General features: G+C 37.5%; 1 long non-coding RNA gene across 2 annotated transcripts in view; it reads left to right on the top strand.

Moving 5' to 3' along the window:
* Nucleotides 1–25,771, top strand: part of LOC147913222 (uncharacterized) — a 426,551-nt gene that overhangs the window by 220,321 nt on the left and 180,459 nt on the right. The window contains exons 3-5 of one of the 2 annotated variants that reach the window (XR_015548940.1): nucleotides 4,349–4,496; nucleotides 7,479–7,516; nucleotides 11,197–12,184. This is a non-coding gene — a long non-coding RNA (uncharacterized LOC147913222). Of the gene's footprint in view, nucleotides 1–4,348; nucleotides 4,497–7,478; nucleotides 7,517–11,196; nucleotides 12,185–25,771 lie in introns of those variants that run through there. The other variant, XR_015548942.1, reaches the window with a different exon arrangement.

The raw sequence follows: 25,771 nt of genomic DNA on the forward strand, positions 1-25,771 counted from the left end.
AGAGGAGGAGGAGGCAGAGGAGAAAGAGAAAAAGTAACACACAAGTTATTTACGTACTTTAAAGAAGCTATGAGTATTGAGGGATACTCATTAAGATGTGACATAGACATAAACATTCAGGGGACGTGTTCTGACCTGGATTTTGAACAAGAGAAGGACCATAGTATGAGAGTGAGCAGGGTTTTCAGTGTTTTGAGATCCCAGATTGGACACAGGAGGGAAGACGGCATGACTAACCTGGAGTGGCAATGGAGTTGGTTATTACATAGCAATTTGCTGAAATATCCTCAGCATAACTACATAGTCTTCTCACCCTGAACATCCTCTTTGTTTATTAAATTAAATGATGAATAAGAGGCTCAATTTTATTTTTCTATCAGCCTAGGGGATTTATTAATCGAATAATGATTGCCCTCACCTCGAGTTATGTTTTCATTACATTTGTTACTTGTCTTGTGGGCTCCGGCTTTGTTGGAATGAGGTTTGCATCTCTGCAAGGTCTGTTAAATCCCTCTACTTTGCTGATAGCGAGCAGCTCAGAAACAAAAAAAAAAAGCTTGGAATCTATAACATATTTCCCTGCCTCCTTCTTCCTTTTCCTCTCCTCTCTAACCCCTCCCCTAGAGAATGCCAGAGAAATAAAAATAAAGTCATAATTAAGAAAAGGACTAAGAAATAAATTCCATGCATTTAACCAAAGTTCCATCTCTGAACCCAGGAGGATTGGTGCATAGCTGTGGTTGTGCGAGAGGAAGCGCTCGGGGAACTCATGCTGTGCTTTCAAGACAAATACAGCTCATAAGGAATAGTTTATCACTTAAACCATCTCTTTAATTCTGCAGAATAAAGGCAAGACCTCAAAAAAAGGCTCAGATACCACCACCACCACCATTGGGGTCTCCCATTCCTGGAGTCCCTCTGGCCCAAATAGCTCAGAGCAATTCACAAACATTTATTGACGAAACCCCGTGACCCAGCCCCCAAGTGAATACTTTAATATCCCATTCTGCAGAGGGCAAAATGGTAACATGGAGAAGTTCAACGCTCTTGGCTGCCTGCCATGCAGAGAAAACGAAATCGTGGCTGGATTCTGAAAGAAAAGCATCACCAGGTGCACAGTGGATTATTCAAGAAATGTGGTGAAAAGAGCACTGGGCTGGAAGTCAGGAGACCTGGGCTCTGATCCTAGCTGTGTCACTCACTCGCTGGGGGATGGTGGCCAAGTCACCTCCACTCTCTGGGTCTTAGTCTCCCCAAGTGTAAAATGAGAGGTTGAACTAGAAGACCATAAAGCCCCTTCTCCCTCTGAAATGATGGAGCTCTACATCCACCAAGACAAGGCACTGTGACTCCTAAACTACAAGACACTCATTCCTGCTGGAAAGATTCCTCTATGCCTCTCCAAATCCAGCCCTCCATTCCAAACCTGGTTCTACCCATCCTCCTACAGGTGGTATTCTCTGATTTGTTGCAGCCCATAGGAATTTTGCAGTCTTTAGAACTCTTGATTACTTACTTTTCCACATGGAAGGAGCTCAATAAATATTTACTAAATTACCAGATTCTGTGTAACTAAATCTTTAATTCATCTGCCTTCATCTGACCAGTAAGACAGTAACGATCTTGAGGACAGAATAAGGAAAGTGCTTATTAAATCTTAAATGTCTCTATGGATCTTAAACCTTAAATATCTGTTAACAGATGCCTTTCTTGTACCCATCTGGATTTTAAAATCCCAATGATATATGTCCAGGAAGGTGGTTTGTAATATGTAGGTCCAATTAAGTGCAATGCAATTCAATTTGGCTATTAATTATTGATCATCTACTCTTTGCCAAAAACTATACTAGCATCTGGAGTTACAAAGATTTCTAAGATTTAGTTCTTGTCCTGGATGATATTCTGCTCCGTGGGGGAATCAGGAAATGAAAAAGGCTACTGTGATACATTGAGATTAGTTCAATAGCAGAAGTGAGTACAAGACAAATAGAGGGTATGAGACAAAAAAAAAAAAAAAAAAAAGGCCAATTACAGCTTAGATTTCTGGTGAACTTGCTTTACCTTAGACCTTAAAATAAGAAAGTTATGACATAAAGGTTTCAACTCTGATGAGATTTCACAGCACGATGTTTATTTCCTTATTGTGCATATGTGTGGGGGGAGGCAGCTGCAGTAGTAGAAAACTTGAATTAGACACTATTTTAAAGGATAATGCAGTTGGCATGAAAGTAGTTTCCAAACTAATGGGGGGGCGTAGACCAGCTCTAATGAAAAGTAGGTCATTTGAGATAATCCCATGGCTTCACATATAGGAATATTTCTCCTTCCTGGCTTGGTTTCCTTACCTACAGAGGGGGTAGTTAGATGAGATAATCCCAATGATCCCTTCCAGCTCTGGTGTTCTGTCCATGGAACACAGACAGTGTCTTCTCCGTTGCCTCCCACAACATTTACTGTTGGGCCGAACACTAGAATGGAAGATGGGAGAGAGGGAGGGTGGGTTGTATTTTCCTTCCAGGGACTCTGAATTTGGGGGAGAAATTTGAGTGAAATTCAGAGATAATCAGAAAAAAAAGGAGGAGCAGTAGAGGAACCATCGTTATAAATTGATTGCTTAGGATGTAATACAGGTTTTTATCTCAAGCAGTGACATGAATATGACACTGATAATCAGAAGTCTCAGGTTCAAGTTCTTGCATTTTAGTTGAAAAGCTTATAGATTCTTAGGAATTCACTTAGTCTCTTGAGCTCAATTTCTCCTCTGTGAAATGGAGTAAATAACCTTGACCCGGTTAACTCAGCTATGTTAAGTAAAATAATTGAGTGAGACGTGCTTTGTAAACTACACAATGCTATACAGAGGTGGGTTATTGTTGCTGTTATTATTATCATCATTATTATTATAAGGGGGTGCAATGCCTTAACCAAATGATGGTATTATAGACATTTGTGGCAGACTATAGGGGGAAGAATTTGGGAACAAGGATCATCAAATCTCCTGGGCTATCCTGTTTTATCCTCGTATCAGCTGTGAGCCTAGCCTGTCCTCTTTCACAGAGCAGTAAGCAGAAGCTGTGAAGTGCTGATGGGCTCTCGCAGGCCCACCGATCTATACACTCCGAGAAAAAGCTGCTAGTAATTTCCAGCTCACCCTGGAGCAGAGACACACATAGCAGCGTGATTGCTCATGGCCATAGAGGGGCCTCCACTAGTGAATTTATAGAGGGCTGGTCTGCATTTTTAAGCAAGATAACTAAGCCTCCAGAGGTCACCCTGAATATTAAAAAAAAAAAAAAATCTTTACAAGTGTATGAGTCGCACAAGCTGGGATTTATGTAGAGATTTAGGTCTGTTGATGTAGAAGGTAAATTTTTAATTAACACAGAAGATGGAAACCAAAGTAAACCAAAGCTAGGATGTGGGCACCATCTAGTGGGTGTGTGTAGCCAGTGCACACACCAGAGGAGAAAGGGATGGGCAGAGGAAATGTGTGCTCTCGAAGCTTTGGGGAGGTTCTGCAGTGGTAACAGTATCTGTAAACAGAACCTTAGTCAGGAGCTCTGATAGTCAGCATGGGTCAACATGTCTATACCACAGCTAGCGCACCATGAGACATTAGATTAATGAAGCAATCCTGTCAGAATCCAGACACTGTCTATTTTCAGACTCCGCCGCTGGTCAAGTCACTCAACTCTCTAACTCAGTTTCTTGGCCTGTAAAAAGGGGATGATAGGGCCGGCTCCGTGGCTTGGCGGTTGGGTGCGCGCGCTCTGATGCTGGCGGCCCGGGTTCGGATCCCGGGAGCGCCCCGAGGCACCACTTCTCCGTCCAACGCGAGGCCGAGTCCCACGTACAGCAACTAGAAGGATGTGAACCTATGACATACAACTATCTACTGGGGCTTTGGGGGGAAAAAACTGAATAAATAAAAAATCTTTAAAAAAAGGGGATGATAATGCCTGCTTTAGTGGGCTAATGTATTATAATTATAGTACAATATTAATCTGTAGGCATTTGGAAAAGTGTCTGATAGGGAACATCACAACCCCTGTCATCTCCCTTAGATCTCAATGAGAGTAGCCGTCAGTACCTTAGGTTTCCAAATAAGAAGATGAGACTCAGTGTAGGTTAGTGACACATCCAAGGTCACACAGCCAGTAGGTGACAGAACTGAGGTTTGAACACAAGTTCGATATGTTGCAAGCTCTCGTTTACTCCACCATACACACAAAATTTGCTTTTTCTTCCCCCTTCTTAAGATGAACATTTACGTGCTGTCATGTACCTGGCTTTGTGCATACACTATTTTATTCAACTTTGAAATAAAGATATCATTTTCTTTGTACAGATGAAGCTGACGCTCAGAGAGGCTACATAGTCTACCAAACATCAAAAATCAGTGAGAAAGCTGAGATTCGGAGTTTCTGATTACAGACCCACTGCTTTAATCCACCCTCTACTGACTCATTCACTCATCATTCATCTCTAATTGTGAGGTATGTTTCTGTTTATATTTACATCCCAAGAGGTACTTTTTTAGTCAAAAAAAGACATCTGCATTTATTAAGGTCCCTGACTCTAATTGTGATCGGTTTCTCTGCCCATAGCAGGATTGAGGGTTAGCTTTAGTATATGGCATTGTCTCTAAGGTCCCCTACAGCTGGGAGGACAGCGGTCTGTCTCGTGAGGACTGGAGGACAAGCTGGCTGGCTGAAGAGAAGGTCAGAGCTGAGCCCATGAAGGGGCCGTTGCTCCGCGTTTAGGTTTAAAAATGGAGACTGAAGGACCTTACAAAGAGAGCCAGTGGGAAAGGTTAGGAAAAGAAACACAAAGGATACTCCTGTTTCCTTTAGGCATTGTACTGTGTGCCTAGGGGGACCCAGAGACATAGAGAGCCTGAAAGCGGTTTGCTCCAAGCCAATGATAGAGCTTGACAAAAATCAGCTTCCTTGACTCCAAAATCCTTGATAGAAGGAGATATGTTGCACAAACCCTTAGAGTCTGACCCAGAGAGATTAACTTATCTGTGTTGTAAAGAAACTGCTCTGTCTAGCAGTTGCTTCCCTCTAGTGGTCAGATTGCCTTCAAGCAAGATGCTTATGATCACATCTCAGAATTAAAGACCTAAATGTAAAAATAGGATGCTGTTTGACTGGGGCTTGTCTAGTGTGGTCACCCAGACAGTCTTAAAGGAGTACGATGACAACAGTAACAACAACACGAAATACTGGGAGTTGCTTGTATTCTGGTCTTTGCAAAAGTGCGTTGTCTGGAATATATGCTTTAAATTGAATTTTTCTAATCTGAGATATGCACGCACACAGGCATGCACACACACACGCACACACACTCTTCGGAACATAATTTAAGAAATGTTGATCTGCTGTTCTTTTTCCTGCACCATGACATTAATTCCCATTTTAAAGATGAGACAATTGAGGCCCATAGAAGGACAGTCATCATACAGTGGTCCAAAGCAGTGCTTATACAATGACAATGTCTTCTGCAATTATGTATCAAGACAGAGCCTCCATCAGCCTGTGTGCCTGCATGAACCGTGATGAACAGAACCCATGCCAACCCATAATGGACTGTAGTCAGAATAAGAAATAACCTTTATCAAGTCATTTGATCTTTTGATTATTTGCTACTGCAGCATAACCTCACCTACCCTGAATAATATACCACATCTCCCATTAGCTAGCTTCTGTTTTGCTTCTCTCTGGGTTAAAGGGTGCAAGGGACAAGGAGATTGACCATTTCTCATGCCTGGTTGACTTCTCACTCTCGGGGTTTAGTAAAACATTAAAGCTAGTGTTTTTACTTTTCCTTTTGAGGGTAATCTCCTGCACTCCTCAGAGACTGAACACCCCTCCTCTGCAGTTTCCTTGCCCCCAGGCTTGTCCGGGTCTATTCTGGGAGGTCTCTGGGGATCTGTCCTCATTCCATGGGCCTTCATAGGTGCGCCACCATTCTCTTTTTGCTGAGTTCTTGTTCCTCCACGCAGACCTATTGGACAAGACCCTGCTTAGGGCTGTTCCTGACTTGGCCCACACACGTTTCTTGGGAAACAATCAGAGGTTCTTTGTCCTGACAGACTGTAACTGCAGGTCGGTCACAATGCAGCAGCTTCTGCTGACGCTGATCCAAAGCAGTCAGCCAGCCCTCCTTTTCCCTTCTCCATTTGCTGGATTGAATCCAGGCCTCCTTTTCAACAAATCACCTCTAGATTTTGTTGACTTTTTTTTTTTACTTTTTGTTTAAATTTCATTAGTTTTTCTTCATATCATTATTACTTACTTAACTCATTAATTCTGTTTTCTTTAGTCTTACTTGTTATTTTCTGTTAGATGCTTGCATTATTGATCTACAGCCATTTTTCTTTTCTAATATGATTATTCAAGGCTGACAAACCTCTTGAAATACTGTTTTCATCGTATCTCAAAGTTTTGATAGGTTAGTGTTGTTATTACGCTAATAGTTTTACTTTGATAAAATTTTCCATTATATCTTTTTTATTTATTTATTTATTTATTTATTTATTTATTTATTTATTTATTTATTTATTTATTTTCTTGGTGAGAGAGATTGGCTCTGAGCTAACATCTGTTGCCAGTCTTCCTCTTTTTGCTTGAGGAAGATGGTCCCTGAGCTAACATCTGTGTCAGTCTTCTCTATTTTGTATGTGGGACATCACCGCAGCATGGCTTGATGAGTGATGTGTAGGTCCGTGCCTGAAGTCTGAGCCTGCGAACCCCGGGCCGCAGAAGCAGACTGCATGAACTTAACCACTATGCCACTGGGCAGGCCCCATATTTAAGAGTATTTTTAAATTCCCCAATACATGTGATATTATTTTAGTTAACGCTTTTGTGATTGATTACTAACTTGATTGTTCATTGTAGTTAAAGAACATGTGCTGTAGGTTGCCTATTTAAAATGTGTTGAGTATTGCTTTATAACCTAGTATGTATATGGTGTACATACGGTTGAAAAACAATGTGTGTTCTCTAATTGTTGGGTGTATGGTTGGCATGCAAAATACTACAACAGTTAAGATTGCAGATTCTAGAAGCATAATGCCTGGTTTCAAATCCCAACTCTGCCTACTAGCTGTGTCAGGAGAGGCTAAGAAACCTGGGTAGATAAATTAAATTTTCTGTGCCTCAGGCTAAGCACCTGAAAATTGGGACTTTTACTAGTATCTATCTCATAGTGCTGTTGAGGGGATTAAGTTCGTTAATACATAGAACAGTGCCTAGCACTTTGGAAATATCTTCCATTATTATATATTCATCAAATTAATTTTGTTGATTTTATTGTTCAAATTTTCTATATCTTTCCTTTTGTTCTGTTTATACATATAGTAAGAAAATTATTAAAATCTTTCACTATGAGAAGTTTTAAATTTAGTCAAATTTCTCTATTTCTTCCAAATATTTTTATTTACTTTATATATTCTGATGCTATTTTATTAGGTGCATACAAGTTTAGATTGGAATATCTTCCTGATAAGGTAAGCCTTGTAACATTAAGTAGTAATCTTCTTTTTCCCTAAAGATTCTTATGATTTTAGGGTCTCTTTTATCAGATATTTATAAAATTGCTTTAGCCTTCTTTGGATTAGTACTTTTCTAGTGTGTAGTTTTTCTGTTCTTTTATTTTCAACATTACTTTGTTCTTATATTTTAGATATGTCATTTGTATGGAAAATATAGCTTTAAAAAAATCCAATCTAAAACCACCACCTTGAAACTGGTGAATTTAACCTACTTATATGTATTGTGAATACTGCTACATTTGTAGGTACTCAATTTATTATGTTGTGACTTTTTTTTTCCTGTTTTTCTAAGCTTCTTTTTCACTATTCTTTTATTTTCTGGATTCATGGATACTTTCTTATTTTTTTCTTATTCTATTTTTATCTCTTTAGTCTGAAAGTTGGATGCTCTATTTTTAGTCACTTAATGGTTACCCTCAAAAATTTACTATGCATACATAACAAAGTCAAAAGTTAATCAGTTTCTTAACTGGCATTCTGAATTCAAGGATCTAGGATCACTATAAACCTGGCACTTGATGCCTCAGTAATATGATTTTATTGATGTGTATTTTGGTACTTTATTCTAATTCACAAATTAGTGATTATAATTATTGTTTTATACAGATCATGCTTGTTTTCTTCTTGTATCTCAGGCCTTCTCTTGGTAATAATTTTTCTTCTTCCTGGAGTTAATCTTTTAAGCATTGATTTATTGACACCTGTTGGTAGTTTATACTTCATTTATATTTGTCTGAGTAGTTCTTTATTTCATTCTCTTTTTTGAAAGAGAATTTGGTAGGTACATAATTGTACACATTTGTATACATATTTGGTACATATTTGTTTTTTTCTAACCACTTTGAAGTTATTTTGTTAACGTCATTTGATTTTTATTGTTCAGAAGTCTACTGTTAGTCCCTTTGCTATTTCTTTGTAGATATGTGGCTTTTCTTCATGGCTGCTTTAAAGATGTTCTTTGTATCACTATAGTGGTGATGTTTTTCAGTTGCAAGACAGTGTGTATTATGAGACCATTCCATCCTCTATGTCCCTTTACCTATTTCTGATATATTAAATCTCCCAGTTTTTTTGTGCTGTACTCTAGCATTATTTTCAGAACTATCTTATAATAACTTTCTCTTGAGTTATGCCTAATCTACTGTTTAATCCATCTACTAAGGTTTTAATGTAATGACTCTATTTTTCATTTCTTAAAATTCTAATTTGTAGATTAGATCTCCCTTTTTTTTTTAATATGCCTAATATGAGAAGGTAAGAAAACAACTGGTCATTTTTAATAGTTTGTTATATTTTGAGTTAATTTTTTACATGTTGTAACATAGAAATCCAAATTCATTCTTTCCATGTGGATATCCTGTTGTTCCAGCATCATTTGTTAAAGAGACTATTCTTTCCCCATTGAATGGTCTTGGCATCCATGTCTAAACTCAATTGGCCATAGCTGTTTGGGTTCATTACTGGACTCTCAATTCTATTCCATGGGTGTATATGTTTATCCTCATGCCAGTGCTGCATTAATATTTTGATCATTGCAGCTTTATAGTAAGCTTTGAATTTGGAAAGTGCAAGCTCTCTAGCTTTGTTCTTTTTCAGTATAGTTTTGGCTATTTTGGGCCCTTTGTAACACCATATGAATTTGAGGATCAGCTTTTCTGTTTCTTCCAAAAATGCCATTAATTTTAATGGGGATTGCATTGAATATGTAGATTACTTTGAGCAATATTGCCCTTTAACAATTTTAAGTCTTGCAATCCATGAACACAGAATCTTTCCATTTATTCAGTCTTCTAAAATTTCTTTCAGCAAAGTTTTGTAGTTTTCAGTATACAAGTCTTCTACTTCCATGGTTAAATTTATTTCTAGGTATTTTTTTTTTTTTGGATACTATTGTAAAGGGAATTGTTTTTATAATTTCCTTTTGGGATTGTTTATTGTTAGACTATAGAGGTACAATTGATTTTTGTCTATTTATATTTTACCCTCTCCCCAAGTCTCGAAGTCTATCTTTTGTCATTAGGGGTACTTTTGGGGAAAAGAAGTTTAGAAAAATCTTAGGGTTTGGGGCCTTGAAATAAATGTCTCCAACTAAAGCCAATGGTTCCTGAATTCACTAGTATAACTGAGCAAGGTTTGGTTCCCATGCAGAAGAGGAGGGTAGGAAAAGGAGAGAAAGTGTTATAAGGGTCTTGTAGGTCTAACTCATGTGCATTCCTCTGCTATCAGTAGAGATATCTGAGGAAAGCCTACAAGATGGGAAATTTCATCAGATCCTGCCTGCTTGGTCTAGGGCAAATCTCACTCAAGGTTTGAAAGACTTATTTAAAACAAAAATGTTCCTGTCCCCTCTCTTTCCTGGAAAGGGCCAGACGTTTTCCTTGAAATTAGTTCTCATTGCCAAATAGTAGTTTTAAAAACTACTTTTTAACGTCATTTTTCCCGTCGAAAGTCCATCCAAGGAAAAAAAATTAGAGCCAGTTTTTCAGATTCCAGATAAACAGACAGAGAAAAATATACAGTTCCTTACAGAAGAATTCCATTTAATAAACATAGAAAGAAGGAGAGAAATAGAAAATCACCATTAGGACACCATAGCAATAATTGCTACAGGCAAATCCATCAAAGGATGCTAAAAGGAGTTAGAGAAAGTTAAACAGATGGAATATTTGCACGTCCAAGAGTCTACCAAAATATTACATGATTATAAAGTGAAACTGCTAAGTTTACAGTGGAGAATTCCATCAGTCACTCACCTTAGCCAAATGATCAAGGTTAACATAACCAATAATACATATTGACATTGTATCCCCTGATATGATTCAGTAAGAGCCCTGTAGAGTCTAAACCATGTGCATTCCTCTGCTTTCAGTAGAGCTGTCCAAGGAAAGCCTCACAAAATGGAAAATTCCATCAGACCCTGCCTGTATGATCTTGGTTAGAAGTAAATGGTTGGAGGTAAATCTCACTCAAGGCTTGGAAGACTTATTAAAAACAAAAATGTTTCTGTCCCCTCTTTTTCCTCGAGAGGGCCAGACATTTTCCTTGAAATTTCATTTATAATAGTATTTAAAAGAATAAAATACCTAGCAATAAATTTAAGCAAAGAAGTGAAAGACATGTACACTGAAAGGGGGCAAATAACCTCTGTCTCCTTCTCAATAATGCAAACCTCAATCTAATCGAGAGAAAATATAAGAAAACTCAAATTGAGGGCTGTCCTACAAAGTAACTGACCATTAGTCTTCAAAAGTATTGAAGTCATAAAAGACAAGCAAAAACTGAGAAACTCTCAAGATTAGAGAAGTCTATAGAGACGGAACAACCAAATGTAATGTGGGATTCTGGACTGGATCTTAGAACAGAAAAGAACATGAGTGTAAAAATGAGTAAAATCCAACAAGCTCTCTACTTTAGTGAATAGTATTGTACCAAGGTTAATTTCTTAGCTTTGGCAACATGTTCTGATAATGTAAGAAACTAATGTAAGAGGAAGTTGCATAAAGGGTATATGAGATCTATACTATTTATGCAGCTCTTCTGTAAGTCTCAAATTATCTCAAAATAAAATAAAAATTAACTATTAATAATAAACAAATATTGTACATACAATTCACAGGATTCCCTTACCTTTATAGCCCATTCCTGGTGGCCATGTTAAGAAATCCCTAATGAATGAAAGCACGGTGTCTGCTGGAGTTGGAGTTTGATTGGAAGGGATCAACTATAGCTCTATTTGTGCAGAAGATGACAGGCTGTGGATAGCCTTCTCACTAACCCCCCGAAAAATCAAGAGCAGTACGTTTAAAGATGGTGTCTAAGACGGGATGACCATCATGGTGTGGTCATTAACATTGCTGTTGTTTATATTTTGAATGAACAGGAGATGATGTGGAGAGGTTGTAGGGCTGCATTTACCAGAAGTGCTACAGTCAGTAGGCAGTGGTATATCTCCTTTTGTTTTTTCTGTATGGGCTTTTTTTTTTTTTTTTTTTAATAACACTGATCTGGATTGAATCCAGAAATTCCCATTTTGAGATAGGCAGCTTTGGGAAAAGTATCTAAGTTTCTTCAACTTCCTTCCTTGGAAAACGTGGAAAGCAATGCAAGATCTTTCAAGATGTTGGAAGAATTGCATGATCACACAGGCACCCAATTGCTGATGATTATTATTGGTTATAAGAACATGAGAGAGCATGTAGAGCTTTTGTGAAAACGTGAAGTAGGAGTCCTCTCAAGAGAGATACAGCCAGCACATGCTTGTCTTGGGTGGAGAGCAAGCGGAGTTTTAGCACACATTTGCCTCCTTGCTGGGTGGATCCATTTGCAGAAATGCCCTCTGCAATTGTATACAGTTAACAGTCAAGTGAATAATTTGGATAGACTCTGAGCTCAAGGTGAAACTGAAACTCAGACTTGGGCTCAAAAACAAAAAAAGCGACGGGACACGAGGAAATTGTTGGAGGTGACAGATAAGTTTATTACTTTGATCGTGGTGATAGTGTCACGGATGTATGCCTATGTCCAAATTCATCCAATTGCATACATTAAAAATGTGCAGTTTTTTATATGTCTGTTATACCTCAATAAAGCTGAAAAAACTGAACTGAAGATGCTTTGTTTGAACCGAACTTTATTAATCATTAGATTAAAAGTAAATTGTCTAAATACTTCAATTAAAAAGGCAGAGATTGTCAAGTTAGATAAATTTTTTAACATATGAAAAGACAACAAGACCCAACTACCTGAATAACAAAAAACTTGCCAGGTTCTACTACCAGAGGAGCAAGTTCGTATAAAAAGGAGCCACTTTTTAACTATCTTATCTTTGTGTCTCAAAACATATATTAAATAATGCTATTTTCAAATGAGGTCATTTCGAAGGGCAATAACTGTTTTAATTAGGAGGGTTGGCTCAGAAGTCATAATATCTGGGTTTGAATTCCAGTTCAGCTACCTGTTAGCTACGTGTGTTTGGGAAAATTCCTTAACTCCTCTGTGCTTCATCTTCCTCATCAATAAAATAGGTATATAACAACTTAAGCCATGAGTTGATGTGTTATTTAATGAGTTTATATTTCTTAAATGCTTAGAACAGTACCAGAAATAGAGTAAGAGCACACTAAGTTATTTACTATCATATTTTAGGAGAATACGCTCAGGAAAGCTCTGTTCGCAGCTTGTTCACAGGCTGAGGGTGCACTAGCCTTGATCATACCATGAATCTGCTGGGGTGATTTTGTATCAGCCCTTAGGTGTTCTGTGCCATTTTCAAATGGGAAGAGGAGTATCTGAATAACCCATCTCACCAAGCAAGGCTTGAAAAATTCATTTTGATAAGGACAAACAAACAATAATGTTATTGGCATATGCTACTACACCTAGTCATAACTCTGAGAGAATTCTCTTAACCTTCACTATTTGGTTCCTAAAACATGAGCTAATCTGGAAGGCTAAAATAATCAGCCATCTGTGACCCAGCCTTGAATGTCAATGGCTTTTTACGAATGGGCTCATTTTCTGTTATATTCTTGACAGTGTGCGCTGGCTGGCATTTTTTTTACAGTTCAACAAATATTTTAAGCACTTGATAGGTACTAATTCTCTCTGCTGGACAGAGAGGAATAATGGCAAATAAGTTACTTCTGGCATCATATATAGCTGTTTTGCTTTAATTTATTTTCTTAAAATGATTTTTTCACATGTATGTATATACAGTCATGCACCACATAACTATATTTCAGTCAATGATGGACAGCATGTATAATGGAGGTCCCATAAAATTAGTACCATATAGCTTAGGTGCATAGCAGACTATACCATCTAGATTTGTGTAAGTACACTGTATGGTGTTTGCACAATGACAAAATCGTCTTGACACATTTCTCAGAATGTGTCCCTGTCATTAAGTGACACATGCCTGTATATTCAATTCTAATAATGTAACTACAGAAATAAGTGGAAAATCACCTTTGTGTTTCCATTCAAATATAGCTACTCAATATTTTGCCATGTATTTCCAGTATTTTTTTCTATGCATATATGTATATCTTTTAAAACAAGCATCTTTTTATTCACATGGCAGACACTGACCCAAAGACACCATTAGTTGCCATCCCAAAATTTGTCCCCACTATCTTCCGGCTAACAAAATCCCAATTTAGTTCAGATCAGCAAAAAGCCCACTAAATAGTCTCATTCCCACCCTCTTTTCTAATTAGGCCCAGCCGTGAGACCAACAGGTGTGAGGCCACCTCAGCTGTGTGCCACATGTACTGAGAGAAGAGGAAGGCAGGCTTCCCAAAGTAAATTTGAGGTATTGACCCACAGGAAGGGGAAATGAATACCAGGCAGAAAGAATAATAAGTGTTACCCTCCTACACTTTATATGACTTACAACTTCTCACTGACCCCCCTATCCATCCACAGGATGCAAGGTACTCTCAGAGACACTTGCCTCCAATCAACTGATTCTGGTCAATAAGAGGAGGAGGTCAGATATAAGTGACATTTAGATAACAATTCACCTTCAGCTTCCTTTTTCCACCACCTGCCAGGTGTCCCGGCCCATGCTTTTCAACTCTCAGGTGGACAGAAAATTTCAATAATATAGCAGTCTCTAAGTCCAGATACTGTTCAAGACTTTGGGCAGAACATTTTGTGGGCAAGTCAGGCAGAACTGTAAAACCCAGCTTGAGCCTAGCCTTGAACCAAAAATGCAAGTAGATAAAATAGTCCTGCCTAGAATTCTCCTAATTATTTCTTTATTTATTATTTTTTTTTGGCGAGGAAGATTGTCCCTGAGCTAACATCTGTGCCAATCCTCCTCCATTTTATATATGGGATGCCGCCACAGCACGGCTCGATGGGCAGTGTGTAGGCTTGCGCCCGGGATCCGAACCCGTGAACTCTGGGCAGTCGAAGTGGAGAGTGTGAACTTAACCACTATGCCATTAGGATGACCTGCCTAATTCTTGAATCTTTATTTCCCTCTTTGGTAAACACTTTAATTTAATCATAGCCAAAATACAGAAAAGGACATGAATTATAAGTGGGAGGCTCAGTGAATTTTTACAAAGTGAATTCACACATGTAATCCTAAAGTGGATCAAGAAGTGGGATATTCCCGAAGCACTCTCCTTGTGCTCCCCTCTAGTCATTACCTTCCTCCTGCCAAGAATAACCACTATCCTGACTTCTAATACTGTAAATTGTTTTGCCTGTTTCTGGATTGATATACTCTTTTTGAATCTGGCTTTTGCTAAATATTATGTTTGTGAGATCCATGCATATATCATGACTGTTTGGCATTCCATTGTTTGAATATATGTTTTTCCATTCTCTTATTGATGAACATAGATTGTGTCCAGTTTGGTGCTATTAGAAATAGTGCTTCTACATACATTCTTGCACATGCCCTGGGTTTAAATACCTACCCAGGTTCTGGGTCATAGAATACGTTCAGGTTTGTTAGAGAATACTGAAGTGGATATACCAATTTACATTTCCACCATCAGTGTGTATTGTTCTCTATGGGTGGGAGAGGAGGGTTGATCTTGCTCTCTTGGAAAATATCTGCAAGTATTTTTGCTTGTCATAACTGGCAGCGTGGAGTGGATAGAGGGGTGAGTGCTACTGGCATCTAGTGAGTAGAGGCCAAGGATGCTGCTAAACATCTTACAATGCACAGGACAGCCCCCTACAATAAATATGACCCAAAGTTTCAGGAGTGCTGAGGTTGAGAAACCCTATCCAATGCCACCTTTGTTAATGTCTGTTCTTTTATTTTTGCCAATATGTTGGTTGCATAGAGGTATCTTGTGTTTTTTATTTGCATTTCTCTGATGGTTGGTGAAATTGCGCACCTTTTCATATGTATATTTTGTTATCCTTTTGTGAAGAGCCATCCAATTCTTTTGTCTATTGCTTTATTGCATTCTCTGCTTTTTCCTTATTAATTTGGAGAAGTCCCTTATAAAGTCTATTCATAAATCTATAAGTCTGCTCAGTGAATCTGTGGATCAACTTGGGGACAGTATGCATCTGAACACAATTAAGCCTTCTAATTCATGAATATAGTATGTCTGTCCATTTATTTAGGTTTAATTTACTTTCAGATGCATTTTGTTATTTACATTTTGATGTTTGGACATCTATTATATTTATTTCTTGCTGTTTGTGGTTTTATTCAATCAAATTTATTGATATATATTTTAACACCTTTGTTGAGATGTAATTGAACTAAAATAAACAACACATACTTAAAGTGTACTATCTCACAAGTTCTGACATACGTGTACAACTGTAAAACCATCACTACACTCAAGGTAATGAACATATATATCATCTTCCAAAAGTTTTCTAGTCTCATATTGTAGTCCCTCCCTCTTGCCCATCCCCTTCCTATCCTCACCCCCATACCACTGATCTGTTTTCTGTCACTTTTCATAAGTTTGTGTTGTCTTCACAATTATATAAATGGACTCCTACAGTATATGCATTTTTTTGCTTGCTTATTTCACTCAGTATAATTATTTTAAGATTTATCCATGTTTCAGCATGTGCCAATAGGTTATTCCTTTATATTGCTAAGTAATATTCTGTAGCATGGATACACCACAATTTGTTTATCCATTCATCCTTTGAAGAATACTTGGGTTGTTTCTATTTCTTTACTATTACAAATATAGCCACTCAGAATATTAGACCACAAGTCTTTGTATGTGCATATGCTTTCATTTCTCTTGAATAACATCTAGCAGTGGAATGAGTAGGCCACATGAAAGGTGATGTATGTTTAAATTTTTAAGAAATTGACAAACTATTTTCCAAAGTGTCTGTACCATTTTACTTTCTCACCAGAAGCGTATGAAAGTTATTCCATGTCCTTGGCACACTTGGTATGGTCCATTGTGATAGGTATAGTGATATCTCAATGTGGTTTTATTTTTCATTTCTTTAAGGACCAATAATGCTGAGCATCTTTTTGTGTGCTTATTTACCAGATATACACATTATTTGATAAAGTGTCTTTCAAAACTCATATTTCATAAGTCGAATAGTTTGTTTTCTTATTGTTGAGTTTTGAAAGGTTGTTATACATTATGGATAAACATCCTTGTCATATACATGATTTGCAATTATTTTCTGGGTGTCCACATCTTGTCTTCTCATTCTCTTAACAATGCCTCTCAAAGAGCAGAATTTATTAACTTTGATGAAATCCAATTTGTCCATTTTTTTCTTCTATTCTGTTGTAAGAAATCTATGCATAACAGAAGGCCACAAAGATTTTCTTCTGTGTTTTCTACTAGAAATGTTATACTTTTAGGTTTTACATGTATGTTTATGATACATTTGAAGTTAATTTTGGTATATGGTGTGAGGTGTGGATCAAAGTTAAAGTTTTTGCATTTGCATATTTAATTGTTCTAGTACTTTTGTTAAAAATGTTATCCTTTTTCCGTTTTATTGCTTTTGCAACTTTGTTGAAAATCTAATTACCATATGTGTAGGTCTATTTTTGGACTCTCTGTTCTGTTCCAGATTGATCTATTTTTCTATCTTGATGACAATACCACATAGTCTTGATTAATGTAGTTTTAAATAAATCATGAGGTCAGATAGCATAAGTCATCCAAATTTGTTCATCTCTTTCAAGACTGTTTTGGCTATTCTAGGTCCTTTGAATTTCCTTATGAATTTTGAAGTTAGTTTGTCAGTTTCTATAAGAAAAAAGCATGTTGGGATTTTGAGTAAAATTGCTTTAAATCTATATATCAATTTGGGGAGCATTGATATCTTAACTCATAGGTATCATTTGATCAATAAACATAGAATATATCTGCATTTATTTAGATCTTTAATTTATCTTGATAATGTTTTGCAGTTTTCAGCGTACCTTGTCTTGCACATCCTTGTCAAATTTATCCCTAGAAGTGTCTATTTTTGATGCTATTGTAAATGGTAATTTTAATTTAAATTTCTAATTGCTTATTGCTAGTAAACAGAAATACAATTAATTTTTATACATTGATTTTGTATCCTGCAATCTTGCTAAGCTCAGTTATTATTCATAATAGTTTTTTTTAGATTCCATTTTGTATCCTGCAATCTTGCTAAGCTCAGTTATTATTCATAATAGTTTTTTTTAGATTCCATTTGATTTCCTACAAAGATAATTATATTTTTTATGATTAAAAACAATTTTAGTTCTTCTAGTCCAATCTGGGTGCCTTCTATTTACTTTCTTTCCTCATCACACTGGCTATGACTACCACCAGCACAAGATTGAAAAGAAGGGCTCGGAGCAGATAGCCTTCTCTTGTTCCCAAGCTTAGGAGGAAAGCATTTACTCTTTTGTGATTAAGTATGATGCTAAGTGTAGATTTTTGGTAGATGTCCTTTATCAGACTGAGGAAACTCCCTTTTATTTTGAGTTTGCTGAGAGATTGTTGTCAGGGTGAACTCTGGAGTTTCTCAAGTGCTTGTTCTCCGTGTATTATGACAATCCATCTTTTTTCTTCTGTAATCTATTAATATGATGACTTATATTGATTGATTTTTTGAATGTAGAACTGGCCTTGAATTCCTGGTATAAACCCCAATTGACCATGATGTATTATTATTTTCATATATTGATGGATTTGATTTGCTAAAATCTTGTTAAGAATTTTTCATCTGTTTCACTAGAGATATTGTTCTGTAGTTTTCTTTTCTTGGAATGTCTTTGATTTTGGTAACAGTGCCTCTTAGAATGAGTTGGGAAGTATGCTCTACTTTTCAATTTTCTGGAATATTATGGGAAGATTCCCCTATTTAAGCAATCTAAGTCTGGAGTTTTCTTTGTGGAAAGATTGTAAAGTACTTGTTCAATTACTTGAATAGGTATAGGGCTATTCAGATAATCGATTTTATTTTGAGTAAGTTTGAAATTTTTTGTCTTGCAAGAAATTTGTCCACTTCATCCCAGTTGAATTTAGTGACATAAAAGTATTCCTAATTTCCCTTATTAACCTTTTAATATCTGTAAAGTCTATAAAAAAGTCACTTCTTTCGTTTCTAATATTAGTAATATATCTTTACTTTTTCCTTATCTTTCTGACTAGAGGTTTATATATTCTATTGATCTCAAAAAAACAGCTTTTAGTTTCACTGATTTTTTCTGTTGATCTTTTGTTTTCTACTTCATTATGTTTCCACAATACATTTATTATTTCCAAAAGGAGTTTATTGCTGTAAAATTTTCCCTAAGTCCTGTTTTAGCTGCATCCCACAAATTTTGATATGTTTTTATTAATTTCAAAATACTTTCTAACCTCCCTTTAGATTTATTTTTTGATCTATTTGTTATTTATAAGAATTTTATTTAATTTCCTAATATTTGGGGATTTTCCAGATATCTTCCTATTATTGAGATCAAATATAATTCCATTTTGATCAGAGGTCACGCCTTGTATAACTTGAACCAATTTAAATTTAATTTGAACATTTAATTTAAGTTGAACTTGATTTATAGTCCAGAATATGGTCTATTTTGGCAAATGTTCTTTGTGCACTTAGAAAGAATACGTATTTTGCTGATGTTGGGTGGAGTGTTTTGTGACTATCAATTATGTCAAGTTGGATGATGCAGTTTTTCAAGTTTTATTTCTCCTTATTTATTTATCTTAATGTATTTATCTTGATTGATTTTGTGTTTGCTGCTTCTCTCAGCAATTAAGGGGGGAGCAATGAAATCTATAATTATAATTGTGTATCAAGTTTTGCATCATGTGTCTGTTATTTGGTGCTAATTTTTTATTATTTTTATGTCTTCTTGATGAATTTACTCTTTTATCATTATGAAGTGAGCTTCTTCATCTCTAGTAATATTCCTTGCTCTGAAATAAGTTTAGATTAACATTAATTTTAGCACTCCATATTTATTTTCATTAGTGTTAGCATGGTATATCAATTTTTATGCTCTGTACTTTAATCTATTTGTCTTTTTTTTTTTTTTTTTTGTGAGGAAGATCAGCCCTGAGCTAACATCCATGCTAATCCTCCTCTTTTTACTAAGGAAGACCGGCTCCGAGCTAACATCTATTGCCAATCCTCCTCCGTTTTTTTCCCCCCAAAGCCCCAGTACATAGTTGTATGTCATAGTTGTGCATCCTTCTAGTTGCTGTATGTGGGACACAGCCTCAGCATGGCCGGAGAAGCGGTGCGTCAGTGCGCGTTGGGGACCCAAACCTGGGCCGCCAGTAGTGGAGCGCGCGCACTTAACCGCTAAGCCGCGGGGCCGACCCGAGAATTGCATTTTTTAAAAGACAAGTCGAAACAAAACTCATCATGTTAAAGTAGAAGCCTGGAACCTTATATTGTGCTAAAAAGTAGAGGAATGTTCATAAAATGATGAGATTCTATCAATAGGAAAAGAAGCCAAGTTGAAGGTGTAATTTGCATGACAATAATAGTGCATAAGATTTTGATAAGTGTAATGTGGTTATATACATGGCTTTCTTTGCTCTGAGGAAATATGCTGAAATAATTGGAGTAGAGGAGAATGATGTCTCCAGCTTACTCTCAAATGGTTCAGAGATAATATAATCATTGGTGAGTCTGATATTTGGGAGTCCCTTGTACTATCCTTGTAACTTTTCTATAAGATTGAAATTTTATCCAAAAAGAAGTTATCAAAAAACTCAAAAGAAAAGAAAACAACCAAAAATTCTAAGCCATAATACAAAAGTCTGCAGACCAGGTTTTTCCTAAGTACCGAGAATGCAACCTCTTATGTAATCCCATATTCTTATTTTTCAAAGAGAGAACTTGAGACCTTGAGTGTGTAAGAGGCCCAGAATGTGTAAAGGACTTGTCCAAATGGCAGAGCCAGTTAGTGGCAGAGCCAGCTCTGACAAACAGACCTCCTGACAACTATCCCCACCAAGTCCCCCCCCCAACCCCAATATGCTGTTGTTACATGGTCAACCCCCTTTTTATTCTCTTTTGGTATTCTCCATTCTACATCACTTCAAATACTCAATTCTGGAACAAATAGTGGCATTTAAAAAAATAGATGAATAGTTTATGTGCCAGTAAAAATTAATTTTTTAAATTCATTCATCCTGGTGCAAGTCCAGATTTTTGAGACCATTTCTGATCAAGATAACATCTTCTCCCAGGAATTCAGAGCCTGAGGATATGGGGCCAAATTAAGGACTCGGAAAACTGCAAGTTGCCAGTAATGCATGCTACCGTTGGGGAGAACACGTTTAAGATGTTGTATGACATAGAATATTGTATCTTTTCTTCTTCATAAATTTCTTGGTGTGTGGATGAGAAGTCATTTGCTGAAAGCACTTGGAACATTTTACCCACTTTGGAAACAAGGTAGAAGCTCCAGAAAGGAGACTTGGCTAGTCAGAATGGTTTTGTTTGTTCTTAGCTAATCGCTGAAATATAAAGAAGAAAACAGAAGGTAAGCTTTGGAAATATTGAATATTTTCTCAGTTTAAATAGCTGAGGAATAAATTCTCAGTTTAAAACCTGATGTTCATGGATGTTTAAAATGAATGACTTCCATAATATTTTGCAAAAGAAAGAAGGGATTTCTCGATCATTTCCACTATACCTGACTGAAATTTCCCATATCTCAAAATCCAGTCTCATACTTTCTGTAAAGTATTAAACTAGACATCATTTTTTAAAATGATTCAGGCCATGGAAAGAGTAAGCACTCTCTCCTTACTGACAGCAATGTACTGATGAGCATTCTTTGGAAAGGGTGAGTTAACCAGTTGTAAATTGACAGAGCATTTAACAGCTGCCCCACATTGCTTCTTTCCATGTTTATTTAAAGTTAACAAGTAGTTTGAGTCCTTCCTAGGGCCAACGTATTGCACCAGGTCTTCTCTACTATCTCAGTCTTCTCTATCTTATCACCTCATTTATTTATCTGATCATTGCATTCTACACTGGAGGGAAATGTCTATGAGATCAGACCTCCATTGTATCATTACCGCTTTATGCGACATCTAATACCAAGCACATCCTAGTAAGACTTTGTTCAACAAATAACTGCTCCCAGCGTCTGCGATAAGCCAGGCACTGCCTATCTGTGAAGCTGTGCGGTGCGATAGTTAGAAATATCAGCTTCAGCTGCCTGGGGCTAGATTCTGACTGCACCACTTACTAGCTTCGTAACTTAGGTGACCTTTTGTTGAACACCTTTCTGTGCTTCAATTTATTCATCTCTGTAAATTGGTCAAGTGGTAGTATCTTGGTTTTATTTCTGGCTTTATTGAGATGTAATTGACATACAAGACTGTGTAAGTTTAAGGTGTACAACTTGTTGATTTGATACGCTAACATATTACAAAACTATTACCACTGTAGCATTAGCTAATACTTCCCTGTGTCACATAATTATAATTTCTTTTTTGTGGTGAGAACATTTAAGATCTACTTACTTAACAACTTTCAAGTGTGTGTATATATATATATGGAGAAAAGGGAACCCCGTGCACTGTTGGTGGGAATGAAAATTAGTTTAGCCACTATGGAAAACAGTATGGAGGTACCTCAAAAAATTTAAGACAGAACTGTCATTTGATCCAGCAATCCCACTTCTGTGTATATACCCAAAATATATGAAAACAGGATCCCGAAGAGATATCTGCATTCCCATGTGCGTTACATCATTATTCACAATAACCAGGATATGGAAACAACCTAAGTGTCCATCAATGGAGGAATGGATAAAGAAGATGTGAGATGTATATAATTCAGCCATGAGAAAGAAGGAAATCCTGTCATTTGCAACAACTTGGATGAACCTTGAAGGACATTAGGCTAAGTGAAATAAGTCAGACAAAGAAAGACAAATACTGTATGATATCACTTATATGTGGAATCTAAAAAAGCTGAACACATAGAAACAGAGGCTAGAATGCTGGTTACCAGGGGCTGGAGGGTGGGGGAAATGAGGAGATGTTAGTCAAAGGGTACAAACTTCCAGTTATAATATTGTATTATAGACTTGATAGTACTGTTATCATGGAGTGATATAAAGCTTTACCTGAAACAGAATGAGTGATCAATAAATGTTAGCTATAATAAAAAAATATATGTATATATTACTGTCTCAGGTTCACAGATGAAGGAATTGAACTCAGAGAGACTAAGTAACTTTTTAAGAACACATCACTGGTGAGAGGCAGTACCAATACTCGAACCCATATTGGTCTGATTGTAAAGTCTAGGCAGTTTGTGCTAACCTCTGCTGTCTGCCCACTACACGACACTAGCAACACTAACCTCCAGCAGTTCATAGTCTAGGAGAATGTCATGCACACACGTAAATGACTCTGTCAAAGGGCAAACTGGCCTCCCTGCTGCAAAGGAGAAGTTCACAGGGCTCCGAGCGTAGAAGGTAGTGAGAGGTTATCCCATTGCAGGTGCTCTGGGAGCTTCCTGGAGAGGGAGAGATTTGAACTGGGCCAGGGGAGAACCCTGTCAATTGCCTGCCAAAAAGTAAGATTCTCTGCTTCCAAAGCCATCCCCGATCCATCAGTCTAGTAACCCTATCAAAAAAGGAAATGAGACTGCCTGGGTAATGGTTTCCACATGTTCTCCTTTTTTTATATGTTTGTAGGTTCCAAACCACACGCACAGGCAAAGAAACAGAATGAGGTCATTATCATTTTCATTTGCTCCTTTTTGTCTTTGCAGCTGGACTCTGTGTCCATTCTGTCTACAGTGGCCTGGGGTGAGTAAATAATAACGACTGCCCATATTCCTTAAGCCCTTACTAGGTGGCAGGCGTGGTTATAAGATCTTTATATATAGTAACTCATTTACTCCCCATAACTACTAAATCAGAGAGGTACTAGTAGTATTCCTATTTCAAAAATGAGGGAACTGAGGCGTGGGAAGATTAAGTATCTTGTTAAGATCACAGAGCTAGACAACGAGGAAGCAGGATGTGAACTCAGGGAGCTGGCTGCTGGAACCTGCGTGCTTAACCCCCAAGCTATCTCTACTGTCTCTTTGAGCTCCAGAATCTTTAGGAGAATTAGCAAGTACCCCTGGAGTTAGAGAGGGAGTAAGTTTAAGGAAAGTTAAGTCCCTTTGGAAGTTTCTCATGGGCAGGACAGCACTCTTCTTTTGACCCTCCTTCCCTGACGCCAGTGTCCTAAACAGCGAGTTGACAATTCACTGAGAGTCTCTGAGAAAGAGAGTGACTTTGTGTATTACATAAACTATTGTCTTAAATATCTTTAGAATGTGTCCCCGTTCTCTCCCTCATGTCACACAGGAATCCTGTAAGGTGCAACCCACCGTCTTATCCAATTTTACCCTCTCCAATTCATCCTCTACTCTTCAGTTGGGTCGCAGAGGGAAACAGTTGGCACACTCAAAAAGGGCGTTAAAGAGGGTTGAATGAAGCAAGTATTTAGGAAGAGAAGCCATCACACCCCAAGACCTGAAGGGGAAGGAGGCAGAGCATAGTTACCAGAACCTGGTGGGAGGTGTGGTTGTGGGAGAGAAACAGTCATTGTAAAACTGTGGTCATGGCAGGGAAGCACAACCACTATCAAGACCAGCGCCTGCAGGGAGCAGGGGCAAGATGGGGATAAATACCCATCCTCTCTCTTCTCCCATCTTCTGCTGCCTACTGGAAACCAGAGGGCCGGGAGACCATGTGATTAGTCAGTACAGGCTGAGAATGGGCTAGAAAGGTTAAAGGAGACTAACCAGCAGAGGTTATTCCTTCCTAATTTTTTGTTCTGTTTGGCTTTTTATAAGCAATGCTGTAATGAATATCATATGTACGTCTTTGCATACTGGGCTTTGAATTTGGTTAGATAGATGGCTAGTTTGGGATGGTCAACACAAAGAGTTTTGGAAATTGTAAACGTTTATGGATGCTACCAAATACCTTACTGAAAAAACCATAGCAATTTCACCATCACTGTATATACACTTTCATCAGCGGTAGATGTTTTTAATGTCTTAAAATGTATCGATCAGATTGGCATAGATTATTCATTACTATTTTATTTTCCGTTTCCTAGATGACTGGTGAGATTGAGCATGATTTCTTAAGTATATAATGAGATCACTTCTGTGAATTTCCTGTTCCTATTAGGGATATTTAGTACCTTTATGCCAATTTTTATTTCACTTGTCTGTGTTCTTTGTTCATGTAGTCTTTGCTGTATATAAGTTTTGGGTATTTTTTGTTTGTTTAGAGTCAGTTTTCCAAAACATAAATCTGACCTTCATCGTAAGACCCTTCAGTGACTGCCCCTTGCCTTCGGGATGAAGTCTAAATTCCCTTGCTGACTTAAAAGGCCCTTTAAGGATGTAGTTCCCAGCAAGCTCCTCAGCATTGTCTCCTGGTCCTCCCCACCAACTCTCCATCCATATCTCAGGTACAGGTGCAAACCTGCCACGCTCTTGATGTCATCTTCAGTGCATTTTCACACATTATTTTCTCTTCCTGAGATGACACACTTCACTTCCTCTTTGCCCATTAATTCTTGTCCTCTTTCAAAGATTAATTTCAACATCGTCTCCTCTGCAAGGCCATCCATGTTCTGGCCTCCCTTGCCTTCCCTGGCTGAGTTGTAGATGGCTGTCAGGCATGGTGAACTGGATTAAAGGCAAATAGTAAACATTGCGCTGGGGGTGGGAAATATCACGATGAATAAGCTCCCATACCTGTGTCCCAAGGGCACACAGTTTAGTGGCTGAGTTTCATTGCCCATGTTGAACAGAGCAAGCATCAGCAAAGTATTAACAATCCTCACTTTGATTTTTCCTACTAGCAGTCTTCCCAGAAAAGAATCAAGGAGGTGATTGTTCCTAGAAAAACCATTTACCATTTGTCAAAGTCCCTTCACAGTGACCTCAGTAGGCCAGCTGCAAAGTTCTAAGGTTACTTCAGAGAATCATACAGCTGCAATGAAACGCCCTCAACCACCACTACCAATATGACATTTTGATGTCCTGTGGCCCTGGGGATCCCCCGTGACAAAATGAACAAGGCTTCACTGCATAAAGAAGCACTGTTCTAATGCATTACTTTCTCGGCAGGCCCGTTTCCCCATGGCATGATATGTAAATACGCACTGGACATTTTAGCCCTATTTTTTATGCCTATTGAGACAACCTCCAATAATCCCATCCAAGTACTTCCTGCCACCTCTACTTTAAACAAACCTA

Source organism: Ceratotherium simum, chromosome 29 (assembly GCF_057802395.1).
Source record: "Ceratotherium simum simum isolate JZ-2026a chromosome 29, ASM5780239v1, whole genome shotgun sequence".
NCBI classification, from domain to species: domain Eukaryota; kingdom Metazoa; phylum Chordata; class Mammalia; order Perissodactyla; family Rhinocerotidae; genus Ceratotherium; species Ceratotherium simum.